Source organism: Tupaia chinensis, unplaced genomic scaffold (assembly GCF_000334495.1).
Source record: "Tupaia chinensis unplaced genomic scaffold, TupChi_1.0 Scaffold143728_1, whole genome shotgun sequence".
In the NCBI taxonomy this organism is placed as follows: Eukaryota; Metazoa; Chordata; class Mammalia; order Scandentia; family Tupaiidae; genus Tupaia; species Tupaia belangeri.
The window spans coordinates 518,770-528,540 of NW_006203577.1; the positions used below are offsets into that span (position 1 = coordinate 518,770).

Consider the following 9,771-nt stretch of genomic DNA (forward strand, 5'->3'; position numbering starts at 1 on the left):
TCCCTACAAGAATCTCTGAACATGATGCAATATGACAGATGCAGTAATAGAAAATTAAAGTAGTGGTATAGTGAAGAAATGTGAGTAACTTATTTTGGAGGGGTGGCGAGTAGGAGAGATAGCGGTAGAGAAGATGAGGATGTTCACAGATGAGCAGGGCAGAGGGATTGTGTGCCAGGGCTGGGCCGTGGAGGCATGAAACAGCATGGTGTATAATAGGGAGCACCGCAGGCAGGGTGGAGGGTGTGCGTTCGGTGGGCGATTAAAAGGGAGGCAAAATGGAGATCATGGCTATTGAGTTTAGACTGGGTTTGTTGGCAGGCTTACCTTGGAAAGTTAATGGAATATTAACAACAGATACACTAAGATGCCAGTCATTTCGTCCATCAATCATTTCTTCCTTTTCCTTACCTTGTCTTTTACAAGTTTTTCCAAAAAGCCCCTTTTAAAGAGTACTGAGAAGGGAACTCTTCTTGATCCCAGCACCCATGCTGATTGGATCCAGTTCTGTAACTGACTTAAGCTGGGTCAGACAGGCTCTGCCTCTAAGAATTCAGATTCAAAACACTGGGAAAGGTGTTGGGAGCCAAAGAGGAGACATGAGGAATGTGCAGATGTGACCACCAGAATAAGACCAGGGTCTTCATCTGCAGCGGGAAGAATCCTCTCCCGCTCACGACGAAAATCCAAAACATCTCTAATTAAAGCCCATAAACTGATAGCATCCTCGGGCACCGTTTCCAGACCATGAGCATCATAATAATCTCGGAGCCTTGGCCCCATCCTTTCCCAGGTATCTATGTGAAGTGTACCTTCCTCAGGAAACCAGGGACAAACTTCTTCAATAAATTCTAAAAATTTTGAAAGCTGCTGCTGCCCTACCCGCAAGCCTTGTGCACTTAGCATTGCATTAAGCATGTGTACAAAAAGCTGGCGACTATTGCCCTGTCCTGTAATTACTCCCGTAATGTACTCACCGTGACACTTTCACTTTTTTTTTTCAATTTATTTATTTGCATTCATTCACTGTACATCATTACAGCATACAAAATGAGATTTTCCATCCAGAGTATACTGTATATTGTCTCAATCAAGCACATCAACAAACATGTTATTATTAGCAAATGATCTTCGATTTCTTGTTTTCTGTATGTTTTGCTTTTTCCCCCCATCCTTGATTCCCTATCTCTTACCCTCTGCCATCTCCCACTCTCCTCCCACACTGTCTCTGATATCTATGTTGGCTTTCTATACCGTTTTACCCCCAGATTTTATTAAGTCACCAAAGACCCTAATCAATCCAAATACCCTCATAGCAAACACATGTGACACAAACATTTCCATGAACACAAGTCTAACTTTATGCATCCTTTATAGTAGCACCTAGCTGGAGCTACATATCCTACTGTAGTCATTGAATAGATATTTTTTTCCTGAAACTTTTTTTTGTAACTTAATTAACATTCTTTTCCTAAGCATCATCACAGCATACAAAATGTGATTTCCCATTCAGTACATACTGCATAGTGATTTAATCATGCATATTATAAAAAATTTTCCATTTCTAGTTCCTAGAATTATTTTTACCCCTCTTTCTGATCCTCTGTCCTTTCTCACCCTCTTCTCACATTATGTCTGGTGTCTACAATCGTCTTCCATTCCTTCCCACCCACACTGTATTGATCACATAATTTCTTTCATAATCTAACTACTTTCAATGGTTTGAGTTGGGGGGCGAGGATTAAAGAAAAGACGAGAAGACAGCATAGAAACGGGAGGACTGCCAGTCATACTGGTCAGCCCCAAGTGTACCTTATTGCTAGTATTTATACACACTCCAGAGACTTCTGTGATGTAAGGTTTTAAGTCCTTACTGAATTCATCAGGTTGTTACAACAATGCTTTGGAACATTCCGTTCAAAACAATCCTAAGATGTTCTGCTCATAACAATCCAGTCATTCAAGGCCATGTCTGGATAAAGACCCTGGTCTTACTCTGGTGGTCACGTCCTACACATTTCTCATGTCTCCTCTTTGGCTCCCCACAGAGAAGGGCCAAAAAGTGGTGTGATGGTTAAGGCAACTGGACTCCCATATGGCTGATCACAGTTTGAGTCCTGGACCTGGCAGCTTGCTCTCTCATTCTCTCTCTGGTCAACTTCAAATAAAAAAATAAATGAATGACAACGAATAAAATTTTTTCTAAAAAAAACCACATACACACAAAACGTTGGGAGACTGTATTTGGATAGGAACACTGAGTTTGTAAAGACAAGTAAATTCATTTCCAAGGTTGCCATTTTGGGGGCAGCCATCTGGGGACCAGTAATACAATGGGAACAAGCAAAACTAGTTGATCTTGCAAAAGAGGTTGCCCAAAGGCCAGCATGTGGCATGGCGGTTAAGGCACTGGACTCTCACCATGTCTGACTATGGTTTGAGTCCTGGATATGTCTGCTTGCTTTCTTATTTCCCTTTCTCTCTCTGGTGAGTACACATGCCCTATAGCAAATTGAAAACAATGATAATGGGACCAGCAGTTAGCATAATGGCTGTGTCACTGGACTCCCATATAGCCAACCGTGGTTTGAGTCCTGGACCCAGTGGCTTAAACTCATGCCAGGCGCATGTGTGTGCGTGCCCAAGATCCCGAGAGGAGAATGGAGGAGAAGGGATTGTGGTGTGACCATCCCCCCTGGGGGGTGATTTCTTGCTTTCTGTCTCTACGTCTCTCTCTGTCTGTCTAGCGAGCACACACGCCCTATAGCGAAAACCTCTCCAAACAACAACAAACAAACAATAATAATTAAATAAACAATTCTTTTAAAAAAAGAGAGAGAGGGGCCAGCAGGTGTGGTGGTTAAGGTGCTGGACTCCCACATGACTAACCACGGTTCAAGTCCTGGACCTGGCAGCTCACTTTCCCACTTTCCCTCTCTCTGTCTATATCTCTCTGATTTTTTTTTAAAAGATGATAAATAAAATTAAATAAATCTTTTTTTTAAAAAAAAAGTGGAGCCAGCAGTTGGCATGGTGGTTAAGGCACTGGGTACTCCCACATGGCCAACCATGGTTTGAGTCCCGTACTTGGTGGCTTGATATCTCACTTTCCTTTTCTCTGTGTGTCTGTCTTTCTCTGGTCAAATTAAAAAATAAATGAATGAACGAATGAATAAAATTAAATAATTATTTTTTTAAAAGGAGAGAGATAAGTTAGTAAATACAGTTAAAGGAAGGAGGGAGAGAAACAGACAGCAGGCTGGCTAGTGGCCCCAGAGAAAAAGAGATGGAGTGGATGACTGTCCTGGCTCTCAAAGCATCTGGGGCATCTGCGATTTGGTTGTCATTTCTTTCTTTTTTTTTTTTTTTGGAGAGATTTTCACTAGAGGGCACGTGCGCTCGCCAGACAGAGACGGAGAGACAGAAAGCGAGAAATCACCCCCCAGGGGGGATGGTCATGCCACCATCACTTCTCCTCCATTCTCCTCTCAGGATCTTGGGCACGCACGCACACGCGATCGGTGTGAGTTTTAAGCCACCGGGTCTGGCACACGAACTGCGGTCAACTACGTGGGAGTCCAGCGACATAGCCATTACGCCAACTGCTGGTTCCCTGGTTGTCATTTCTTGTTCTTGAGTTCTCTACAGTTTCTAAGTGCTTAAAATAAGTCCATCTCCACCTAAACAATTTTCCTTTTTTTCTTAAACAACAGTTTTATGTGTGTAATTATATTCTCCCTTCATAATATTCTTTTTTTTTTTTTGGAGAGATTTTCACTGTAGGGCGCGTGCGCTCGCCAGACAGACAGAGAGAGACATAGAGACAGAAAGCGAGAAATCACCCTCCAGGGGGAATGGCCACCCCGAAATCCCTTCTCCTCCATTCTCCTCTCGGGATCTTGGGCACGCACGCACACGCGCCCGGCGTGAGTTTTAAGCCACCAGGTCCGGGACTCGAACCGCGGTCGACTACGTGGGAGTCCAGCGACATAGCCATTACGCTAACTGCTGATCCGCACCTCTAGTATGTTTTCTAAGCCACCAGGTCTAGGACTTGAACTGCAGAGTTGGCTATGAGGGAGCCAGCCACCTTAGCATTGATGCCACCTGTTAGCCCAAGAAAAGCTTTCTTTTAAGAAAACTATTTTAGGGGCAATAGGTGGCATGGTTATTAAAGGTGCTAGATTCCCACATAGCCAACTGCAGTTTGAGTCCCAGACCTGATGGTTTTCTTTTTTATTTCCTTCCTTTCTAAAAAATAATTATTTATTTAATTTAATTAATTTATTTATTATTTGGCAGAGAGAAAGAAAGAGAGGGGAAGTGAGAAAGCAAGCCACCAGGTCTGGGACTCAAACCGTGGTCAGCCATGCAGGAGTGTCCAGCTTCTAAACCACCACACCACCTGCTGGTTCTGGTGGTTTGCTTTCTTGCTTTTACTTTCTTTCTCTCCTTTGCCTCTGTCTGGTCAAATTAGAAAATGATAATAACGAATGGAATTAAATAAGCTAATTCTTTAAAAAAAAACTGTTTTAATGAATCACTTGATGGAAAGTTGGATAGTGGTTTGCTTTCAGTTTTTTCTAAAGCAATTGGAAAGCTGACTTTTTTTTGTTTATTGACAGATTTTCTTCTATAAGGCCTGTGTGCTCGCCAGAGAGACAAAAAAGTGAAAAGTCCCCCCACACACACTCCTGGGGGATGTCCATGCAGCGACCCCTTTTTCTACATTCTCCACTCAGGATTTTGGGCATGCACATACACACACCTGGCATAAGTTTTAAGCCACTGGGCTTGGGACTTGAACTGTGGTCGACCATGTGGGAGTTTAACAACATAACAATTATGCCATCTGCTGGTCCCGGAAAGCTCTTGAGTTTTAAAACATGAGTTTTAAAACAATGTTTCCCCAATTATTTAAGCCATTCACTTTCTTAGTATCACCGCTCATATTTCTAGTTGCTCCTTTGGTCCTCAAACAAAGAATTATTTTATTTATCTTCATTTATTTATTTTAATTTGATCAGAATGAGAGGGAGGGAGGGAGAATGAGTGCATGTGTCCCACAGCAAAACTAAAAAAGAAAAAGGAAAAAAAGAAAGAAAGAAAGAAAAAAAAAAAGAAAAAGAGAAAACAAAACAAAACAAAACAAAACAAGAAAGCAAGCCACCAGGTCCAGGACTCCAGAACTCTGGCCAGTGCTCCCCAACCACCACTCTATGCCAGCCTTCCCCCCTACCAGAAGTTTTTAAATTCAGTCAGAATACCCTTGCAGGATCTGAGGTAGAAGTGAGTGAGAGATTCGCCACTCTGTGGTACATGGGAGAAAAGCAACTGGGTGGAACCAGGAGCCAGTGCGACATGTTGACTGCAACAGTTTTCAGGAAGAACACTTTCAAACAGCTTGCTTGTGGAGGTCGAGGATCTGGAAATTAGATCCCCAAAGATTGTCTGCATGCTCCTTCAGAGTTTTTGCATGCAGATACAGCTCTGCAGTGCAGAGCACCCTGAGCAAAGTGTTCTAGGTTTGGTTGATGACCACTAAGGACAGGAACGAAGGAATTTAGAGACTGGCTTTCCAAATTACAACCTGGATTTCAAGCGCATTGTCCTTTTAGGTTTCTTATTCTGAATTTCAGAAGCCAAATATTAATTTCTCTTTTTCAGTTTGTTGTATAACTTCTGTGCAGTGCCACGTTACTTATCTACAGGGCAAATAGGTTCCTTCAGCAGAGGAAAAATATCTCATAAATAATTTTAAAAATATTACCCCCTGGGGGGCCACCAGGTGGAGTGGTGGTTAAAGTGCTAGACAATCCCACATAGCCAATCACAGTTAGAGTCCTGGACCTAGTGGCTTGCTTTTTCACTTTCCCTCTCCCTCTTTATGTCTCTTTCTAGTCAAATTAAAATAAATGAGGGGCCGACAGGTGGTGTGGTGGTTAAAGGCACTGGACTCACACAGTTCATGACTAACCGCAGTTTGAATCCCAGACCTGGTGACTTGCTTTCTCACATTTCCTCTCTCTCTCTCTCTCTCTCTCTCTCTCTCTCTCTGCTACTCTCTGATCAAATTAAATAAATAAATGAAGTTTTAAAAAAATGAATGAAAAAATAATTTTTTAAAAAATTAACCCCAGGTACATAGGTTTTGTAGGGTTTTATGAATTTGGATGGGAAACAACTAATAGCCATCTTACAATGGTCAAGAATAAGTTTGGGGGCCAGCAGGTGGTGTGGGGGTTGGGAAGCTGGATTCCCACCTGGTCGACTGTGGTTCATATCCCAGATCTGGCAGCTTGCTTTCTCACTTTCTGTCTCTCACTCACTCTCTTTCTGGTGAGATGAAAAAAGAAAATAATAATAGACGCCAGCAAGTGGCATGGTGGCTAAGGGCACTGGACTCCCATGTGACCAACTGCTGTTCAAGTCCCAGACCTGGTGGTTTGCTTTCTCACTTTCTCACTCTCTCTCATTCTATGTCCAACTCTGGTCAAATTAAAATAAATAAATAAATTTTTAAAATGAAGTTAAAAATAACATGATTCTTTAAAATAAAAATAATAAATACATCTTTAAAAATATTTATTTTTTTAATTCCATTGGTTGTTATTATTTTAAATTTGACCAGAGAGAGCCAGAGAGAGAAAAAGTGAGAGTGAGAAAACAAGCTGCCAGGTCTGGGACTCAAACCATGGTCAGCCATGGGGGAGTCCAGTGCCTTTAATATCCAGGCCAGCTGCCAGCCTCAATAATTTTTTTTTTTTTTAAGAATTATTTATTTAATTTTATTTATTCATTCATCCATTTTAATTTGACCAGAGAGAGAGAGGGAGGGAATGTGACAAAGCAAGCTACTAGGTCTGGAACTTGAACCGTGGTCAGCCATGTGGGAGTGTCCAGTGTCTTAGCCACCATGCCACCTGCTGGTCCCCTCGGCCTCAATAGTTCTTAAAAGAAGTTTGGTGATTGCAAATTTAATATTTTTAAAAGCAGAATTTGTATATAATGTGTCTTTTTAAATAATTATTTAATTTTAGTTTTTGGAGGGTTTTTTGCTATAGGGCACGTGTGCTCGCCAGAAAGACAGAAAGCGAGAAATCACCCTCCAAGGGTAATGGCCATGCCGCAATCCCTTCTCCTCCACTCAAACCGGCCATTCGAGTCCCAGACCTGGCGGCTTAAACTCACACCGGGCGCTTGTGTGTGCATGCCCAAGATCCCGAGAGGAGAATGGAGGAGACGGGGCATGGCTATACCCCTGGGGGTAGGGCGGTGGTTTCTTACTTTCTGTCTCTCTGTCTGTCCAACAAATACATGTGCCCTAGAGCAAGAAACTCTCTTTTTAAAAATAAAAAAAGTATTCAATTTATTTTATCACTATCATATTCTTTTTAATTTGCCATAGGGCATGTGTGCGCACATGAGAGAGAGAGCGAGTGAAAAAGCAAACCACAAGCTCTGGGACTCAAACCGCAGTCAGCCATGTGGGAGTCCAGCACCTCTAACCACCATACCACCTGCCAGCCCCAATAATATATTTTGACTCCTTGTAAAATTATGTTTAGTAGTTCCAGTGGGGTCTGATTTCTCTCTCTCTCTCTGTCTGTCTCTGTTTCTTTCTGTCTGTTGAGTGTACATGCCCTTTGGTAAAATTGGGGGAAAATTGATTTTTCTTAGTCTTATTCAGTATAGAAAAACTGGAATTAACTTACCTCTTCCCCTAAATTAAAAGTAGTAAATACATTTTTAAAAAATAATTATTTATTAAATTTTATTTATTCATTCATTTATTTTTAACTTGACAGAGAGAGACACAGAAAGAAGGGAAATGAGAAAGCAAGCCACCAGGTCCGGGACTTGAACCGTAGTCAGCCATGTGGGAGTGTCCAGCACCTTAACCACCATGCCACCTGCTGGTCCCAGTAAATAAATTTTAAGCTGGATGTTGAGCCAGGAAGAAGCTTTGGTTTCTTGAAACTGTACTCCAGTACCCCTTTGAGTCTTTTCTTCTTTTTATTAGAGAGAAATTTTTGCTATGGGGCACGTGCACTTGTTGGAGAGACAGAAAGTGAGAAATCAGCCCCCAGGGGGGATGGCCATGCTGCAATCCCTTCTCTTCCCTTCTTTCAGGATTCTGGGGATGCACATGAGCCCAGCGTGAGTTCGAAGTTGCCAGGTCCAGAAATCGAACTGTGGTTGGCCATGTGGGAGTCCATTGATGTAACCATTATGCCATCTGCTGGTCCCTCTACTTATTTTAAAAAATAATTATTTATTAATTTCTCCCATGGGACAGAGAAGCAACACCTCCACCAGGAGACCCTACCACGATCCACACCTAGCTTCAGACAGCCCTAGTCATGGGCATATGCATGCTGGCATACTCTAGGAGGTCTTCAGATGCACGACTTCCCATGTGGGTCAGCCTTGCAGAGCTGTATCCTATTGCTATGACTCTATCCAGCCCTCCCACCTCTTTTCTTACAAAGAAAATTTCTTTTCCGAAAAAATAAATACTTGTAACTGCCTTAGTTAGGATTCGGAGAAAATGGTTATATGCCAGCTATTATGAAACAAATGTACCACTAACTTAAATTCCTGGTTGAGTGATCCAAATAATATGCAAGAATCAGATTTTATTTTTATTTAAAATAATTTAACTACTCATTCAAAAACGTGTATCTTTTCTTCTTTTTTCTTTTTTTGGAGAGGTTTTTGCTATAGGGTGCATGTGCTTGCCAGAGAGACAGAGAGAAAGAAAATGAGACATCACCCCTCAGGGGGATGACCACGCTGCAATCTTTTCTCCTCCATTCTCCTCTCGAGATCTTGGGCATGCATGCACACGCACCCAGTGTGTGTTTAAGCCACCAAGTCTGGGACTCAAACTGTGCTTGGCCATATGAGAGTCCAGCAATGTAGCCATTATGCCATCTGGTTGTCCCAAAACATGTATCTTTTGACCCATACAACTGTTAAGCATTCACAGACTGTACCTAGTGTCAACATTAGGTGTGATCCTAACCTATCTCCTGATAAAGGCTGTTAGGTAGATGAATGACTTCCCAAAAGTCAGAATCCCAACCTGAGAAGAACCACATGGTTCTTACCACTGTGTGATGGCAGTCCACAGTCATTGTATGAAGCTGGCATCTTTATTTTTTAAATGCCAAAGGGTACACATGGTCATTAGAGAAAAAGAGGGAGAAAGCACCTCCCAGGGGGGCATGGTCACTCCACAGTCCATTCTCTTCCATTTCTCCATCCTGCTGGGATTTGGGGCACGCATGCACATGTTCCTAGGTGCTTTTCAAGCCTGGAGGGCCAGAACTCAAACCATGGATGTCCATGTAGGATCCAGCTCCCTTAGCCAGTAGGCCATGGGCTGGCCTCTACATTGGTTTCTAAGGGAAAAAACAGTGGAGGATGGGGGAAGGTACATCGTCACAATGTCCATGCTAATTCCCAGAATCCTTTCACAATTTAGCATCAACCTCAGTCTGGTAAGGAAAGAGCCTATTAGGTAAATTTGGCTCTGAAAATGCTAATTGAAAACCCTTCTCAGCAATTCAGGCCTTTTCCTCCTTGCTTTCTTTAGTCAGCAGGGTCCCATGGTGACCGCTTTGAAAGAAACCATCCCCTTTAGCAGTTACCTAGCACCATGGCAACTGGGACGTCAGCAAAGAAAGAGAGACCTCACAAAACAGCTCCACCCAGCTCCCCTGGCTGTCTAACAACCCTGCCTGAGGCCTACGGATGAAGCAAAAA

The 9,771-nt window shown here is 42.5% G+C and overlaps 1 protein-coding gene across 2 annotated transcripts in view; it reads left to right on the forward strand.

Moving 5' to 3' along the window:
• GPR19 (G protein-coupled receptor 19) overlaps positions 1-9,771 on the forward strand; it is a 45,542-nt gene that overhangs the window by 6,942 nt on the left and 28,829 nt on the right. The window lies entirely within an intron of this gene.